The sequence below is a fragment of the Aquarana catesbeiana genome, linkage group LG07 (assembly GCF_042186555.1).
Source record: "Aquarana catesbeiana isolate 2022-GZ linkage group LG07, ASM4218655v1, whole genome shotgun sequence".
Classification (NCBI taxonomy): domain Eukaryota; kingdom Metazoa; phylum Chordata; class Amphibia; order Anura; family Ranidae; genus Aquarana; species Aquarana catesbeiana.
Window position 1 is genome coordinate 285,568,157 of NC_133330.1, and position 6,806 is coordinate 285,574,962.

Here is a 6,806-nt window from a genome sequence, read left to right on the forward strand (position 1 = left end):
GATGAGCAGGGAGGTTCAGTGTTGGGGCAGATGAGAAGGGGGTTCAGTGGTGGGACAGAAAAGCAGGGGGGGTAGAGCAGTGGGGCAGATGTGAAAGGAAATGTATTGGTGGGACAGATGAGCAGGGGGAACACAGGTGGGGTAGAAGAGCAGGGAGTACAGAGGTGAGACACATGTGCAGGAGGTACATTGGTGGGGCAGATGAGAAAACGGGTTACAGTGGTGAGGCAGATGAGCAGATGGGTTCAGTGTTAGGACAGATGAGAAGGTGATTCAGTAGTGAGACAGAAGAGCATGGGGATATGTAGGTGGAGCAGATGTGCAGGGAGGTGCATTGGTGGGGCAGATGAGAAAGGGGGTTACAGTGGTTGGGCAGAAGAGCAGGGTGGTACAGTGGTGGGGCAGATGTGCAGGGGGTTACATACCTCCCAACCAGTGGCGGCTGGTGAAGTTTTAGGATGGGGGGGCACCAGACCCCGCCCTTCCTTTTTGACCCCTCCCACTTGGTGAAAATTGGAGTGGTTTCAGCAAAATAGTGGGCGTGGCTCTAAGGTGGTGTGGTTAGCATCTGAGATGAATGAGGGATAGAGGGAGAGAGGGATGGAGGGACAGCAGGCCCAGATCCTACACAACAATAGAAATATGTGTATTCTAGAAAGTTTAACAATCAGCAGATAAAGATATTCCAAACACCTGGTGTTAGCACTTCAATCATCCCGGCACCATGGTTGTTATGGTGTCAGGATAATTGAAGCGCATTAATTCTATTATTACATTGTAATATAAAATGAAATCATTCAACTCACCATAATGCAGAATCAGTGGGAGTGTCACTAGCCACGTCGCCTGCCACCAGATGCCATCAGGTGTCCCCAGTGGAGTCCGTCCTTACATGCAGCCTGTGTCCCATAAAATGCAGCCTGTGTCACACAAAATGCAGCCTGTGTCCCACCAAATGCAGCCTGTGTCCCACCAAATGCAGCCTGTGTCCCACAAAATACAGCCAGCCTGTGTCCCCCAAATGCAGTCTGTGTCTTACCAAATGCAGCCTGTGTCTCACCAAATGCAGCCTGTGTCTCACCAAATGCAGCCTGTGTCTCACCAAATGCAGACTGTGTCTCACCAAATGTAGCCTGTGTCCACCAAATGCAGCCTGTGTCCACCAAATGCAGCCTTGCCTGTGTCCACCAAATGCAGCCTTGCCTGTGTCCACCAAATGCAGCCTTGCCTGTGTCCCCCAATGCAGCCTTGCCTGTGTCCCCCAATGCAGCCTTGCCTGTGTCCCCCAATGCAGCCTTGCCTGTGTCTCCCAATGCAGCCTTGCATGTGTCCCACAATGCAGCCTTGCATGTGTCCCCCAATGCAGCCTTGCCTGTGTCCCCCAATGCAGCATTGCCTGTGTCCCACAATGCAGCCTTGCCTGTGTCTCCAATGCAGCCTTGCATGTGTCCCCCAATGCAGCCTTGCCTGTGTCCCCCAATGCAGCCTTGCCTGTGTCCCCCAAAGCAGCCTTGCATGTGTCCCCCAATGCAGCCTTGCATGTGTCCCCCCATGCAGCCTTGCCTGTGTCCCCCAATGCAGCCTTGCCTGTGTCCCCCAATGCAGCCTTGCATGTGTCCCCCAATGCAGCCCCCCCACCCCTGTTCTCCACGGGAGCACAGAGGTAGTGTACTACTTACCTTGCCTTTGTCCTCTCCAGCGGTGTCTTCTTCATACTTCCTGTTTCCTTTCTCCCAGGCGCAATGGGAGAATGAGAACAGGAAGTGACATCAAACTGAGATGTCAATCTAACCGCCCGGCCGTAGTAACATATACTACTATCGCCGGGCGGAAGCTAATTGGCGCTTCGGAAAGCGCCGCAAGGCGGGCTCAACGCCCGCAAATGCAGTGCCACGTCTGCAATCTCGTGATTGCATAGATGTGGCGCTTCCCCTTAGTGCAATGTGTCCGGCGTCCGCACACAGTGCACTAAAGGACCTTTTATTGTTTTGTTTTGTTTTTTTTTAAAGGGCCAATATTAAAATTTTTTTTTTTGACATTTTTTTTATTTGTTGGGACTGCCTGGAGGGGGGGCAGCATCCATGCGCCCCCTATGGACGGGCCGCCACTGCTCCCAACTTTTTGAGATAGGAGCGAGGGACACCTATTAGCAAAAGTATGTAGGCATAGGACACAGCAACCGCTACGGCCCCTTAAAGCAGAATTAAAAAATGATTAGTTAAACCCACAAGTGTTTTTTTTACCATTACTATTCCTTTATACTGGCTTTTGAGATTTACAAATGCAGCAATTTAGAAATTGAATGAAAGTTTTAGCACTGGGTAACACTTTTTGAAAGATAAAAAGTGCATTTATATACAACTATATAGATCAGACCAAAATGAGGGACAAATGAGGAGGAAAGAGGGACAGAGGGACTTTGTTCCGAATAAGGGACAGTCCCTCAAAATCAGGGACAGTTGGGAGCTATGGGGTACAGTGGTGAAACAGATGTGCAGGGGGGAGAGTGATCTGAGGTGTGAAGGTGCAGGAATTGGGGCCGATCTGAGGCGTGAGAGTTCAGGATGTTAATTTCCCACTACTCAGGTAGTTTACAGCATTTACTTTATAAAAAATCCTTTTAATGATTCAGAGTGTGAAGTTGACATTTTTTTGTTATAAAATCGGCACGCTCACTTTCTGTGAAAATATTTTTCGGCACACTGTGCTCAAAAGGTTGCCTACCCCTGGTCTAGGAAGCTCATACTGATCTTAGATATTGCCTGAATGAAGATGGCACTGTCTTTGTATAAAGGAAAGCAGATGAAGACAATGTCAGGGGAGTACTGTGATGACTCAAACAGATAATAAATATCTGTAAGTGTAAGGCTCTATTCCCACAATGTGTTTTTTAAAGCTTTTTGCAGAAACGCAGGACATTATTTTTAACATGGATTCCTATGAAACGTTTACATCAATGCATTTTTTCGCCTCTGCATTTTTGGAAAGGGTCAGGGACTTTTTAAAATGCAAAACGGTGCTTTTTTTGCTTTTTTGGTTCAATAGACTTCAATGGAGAAGCAGAAGAAAAGCATGTAGTGTGTTTTTGCCGCGATTTTGCTACGATTTGCGTTTTTTAATCTGCCCAACAACAAATTTGCCAGAAAAAAAAATTCCTCTCAGAAAATCCCTGAATAAAAATCCGAGGATAGGGTGTATAGTAAGTGCACACATTTGCTCACTTTTGCAATTGTGCAAAAATTCTTCTAGCCTTTCTTGGGTTCTATTTCATGCATGTATGCGCATATACACATGTAAAATACTGTCCAGCAATGCAGACATTTGTGGGGTTTTTTTTTACTGATCTATACATAGCACACGTGTATCTACAGGCCCATTAAAAACAGTGGGCTACATTTAGATAAGTAAAAAATAAAAAAGTCTGAATGCCTAAAAACATGGCTTATTGCAAGAGCCTGCCTGAGTGGATAAACAAAATCATTGAAAACTTTAGGTAGGTCTACATATTACATAATTTTGGTCAGATTGTATTGTGTGGTTAGCCTTATGCCACATACACACGACCGGACTTTCTGTTAGAATAGACTCCGACGGTCTTTCCGACGGAGTTCCGCTGAAACGGACTTGCCTACACACGAACACACCAAAGTCTGATCGTTTAGAACGCGATGACGTACGACGGGGCTAGAAAAAGGAAGTTCAATAGCCAGTAGCCAGTAGCTGCCCTTGCGTCGTCTTTGGTCAGTCGGAATAGCATACAGACGAGCGGTTTTCCCTATAGGAACTAATTCTGTCGGAAAGATTTGAAACATGGTCTATTTCTAGGTCCATCAGAATTTTAGAAAGAAAAAGTCCAATGAAGCCCACACACGATCTGAATGTCCGACGGAATGATTCCGTCTGACCTTTTCTGCCGGAAAGTCCGATCGTGTGTGTGCGGCATTAGGCTGGGTTCACACCATTGCGAATTGGATGCAATATCCCCGCATTCAATTCGCAATAGCGGGAGATTATGACTGGCTCTCTATGGAGTCGGTTCACATATCTCCAATGCGGCTCTGGTGCGAATTTGCACAGGAGCCCTGTGCGTCTTTTGGTTCGTTTCAGGTCCAAATTCAGCCCAAAATTTTGGGCTGAAATCGGACCTGAAACGGTGAACCAGGACACACAGGACGCATCGGCATCCAGTGTGAACCGAGCCTGAGACTGACCCATTGCTTAGCATGCATGCATACTTAACATGATACCCCATTCACACTTGTGCGACTTGTGGTGTGACTTTGGACATCGAAAGCTCATGACAAGTCGTACCCCATGTTTTCCAAAAATAACCATTTATATGTAGCACCCTCTATTGTGTGCTACTAGAGTGAGAGTAGGAAAAACATACTCTGACTCACGTCTAGCCTGTGAGTCTGTAATTGGGTCAGGGTTACTAGAGGTTAGGCAGGCATGACTCATACAGGCAGCTCTCTGTTGCATCCGCCTGGATCTAGAAAGTTGGAGAACTTTCAAGATCTAGATGCTAGTGGGCAGAGGTGAGGAGGAGCTGCTCTGCATATTTATGGGCCCTTGGCCAATCCCCAGGAGTGGGCCTGGCAGGGGACTAAGGAGCCCATAAATAGGAATGAGGCATGCTGGGACAGGGGAGTCAGTGGAAGATGGAGAAGTAGTGCTGAGGGGAGTCTGTCAGTAGCCCTTGAGGGACCCCTGCCGGGTGTGGGAGGTTTTAACTCGGGCTGGACTCTTCTCTCTTTGCTGATCTGATCACCATTAGTCCTCTGGAACCAAGAGCAAAAGATGACAAATACTGATATATGTGGGACCGATGTCAAATTTGGAGCAGCGGCTGTGTCCGTGTCAGCCACTGCTCCCATAAGACATGAATGGGACTGCCTGCGCATACATGCACAGAAAACCTGTGCATTCAGTGTGGGCAAATACGGCCCTTGCACAGATGTACGCTTAAGTCTGTCCGCTGTGAATGAGGCCTTAGTCACCTCCTTGCTCATGTTTTCTGTAAAACTTCTAAATTCCCTACTCTACAACTGTTTAAGCCACCACATCATTGTTAACTGTTCTCGACAACTTTCAGTCTGGCACCAGCCTGCAACACCCCACAGAAACTGCCTTTGTAAACCCACCAATGACTTGCTAGCTGCTAAAATACTGACCACTACACTGTACTCATACTCTTAGATTTTTCTGCTGCAATTGACACAGTTGACCACCCGCTCTTCCTGCAAAAACTCCACTCGGCATTGCTCTTTCCTGGTTCTCACCTACCTATTTCAGTGCACCTTCAGTGTCACCTACAATTCTATCTGCTCTTCTCTTCTTCCTCTCTCTGTAGGAGTCCCCCAAGGCTCTGTCCACCAAGCCCTTTCTATCCTCTACACATCCTACCTGGGTCATTTGATAGCCTCCCATGTTTTCCAATGCCACCTCTATGCCGATGACATAGACATCTATCTTTTAACTCCTCTGCTCACCTCATGGTGGTCACACCACTTCATCAAGCTCAGTTTGAACTCATAATGGTTCCTCCCTCTTGCATCCACTCCTCAACTATTCCATTGAGATCAACAGCACCGCAAATAATCACTCCCCATAGGCCAGGGTTTAAGGTGTAATTCTCGTCTCTGACCTCTCCTTCTAGCCCCACTTCCAATCACTGTCCAAATCTTGCCACCTTCATCTCTGCAACATTTCCAAAATTCTTGCCCTTTATAAGAACTGACAAAACAAAGCTTCTATTTCACTCTTTTTTTTTTAATCTTTTGTCTTGACTATTGCAACTTCCTCTACCCAGGCTATCCCTTTTCAGTCTATCATGAATGCTGCTGCCAGACTCATCAATCTATTAAACTGCTTGGTTAAGCTGACCATAGATGAGTCTGGTTTTTTTTTTGTTCAACCAGCCGGTTGAATGAAAAAAACTGACCCGATTCCCCCATCCACACATTCAGGTCCTCCCTGCTGAGCTATTGTATTCTGACAGCAGGGTGACTTCCCTGCCATCAGACTACACCAATCAGCGTTGCAGGCTATAGTCTGCAGTGCTGATTGAGGGGTGAAATCCTGACAGGGTGGTTGTACAGAAGTTGATTGGTGGATCGACTTCTGTTCAAACAAAGGGGCCATATGCGGATCAAAATTTGGGTGATCCCTGTTGAACTGGCTGAATTTTGCTCCATTTATGGCCAACTTAAGTGCCCATCAACCCTCTCTGCTGATCCCTCCACTGACTTCCACTCACCCAACATATGAAATTCAACATACAAACCACAACATACAAAGCCATTCACATTTTTTTTTTTGTGAGCATATATACATAGGGATTAAAGCGCCATTAATCAGGTTAAATAATGTTAGAACTCACAGTAAATATCTGGTAGCAAATCAGGGCCGCTGGAGGAGATGTCCCCAAGCTGACATCACTTCCTCCCTATACCTACGGGGTCCCGGAACTTCTCCTCCAGCCCTGTGAGCACCTCTAGTGGCCCTGATTTGCTCCCGGAAATGTACTGTGAGTTCCAACATTGTTTATCCTGACTAGATGGCGCTTTAAGTCCTTTGTATACACACACACAGGAGCAGTGGGCGAAATCGAATGCGATTCGTACAGGAATCGGACTGCATTCCTGTTTAAATCACATGCGATTCTTTGCAGTGCGATTTGTGCATTTTTTTTTTTTAATTGACGCAGATCACACCGCAAAGTATCGATACTCGTACTCGCCAATAAAAAAAACGGTATAGGTGCAACCCTCAAAGTAATAGTATGGGAATTGGAACAGCTAATC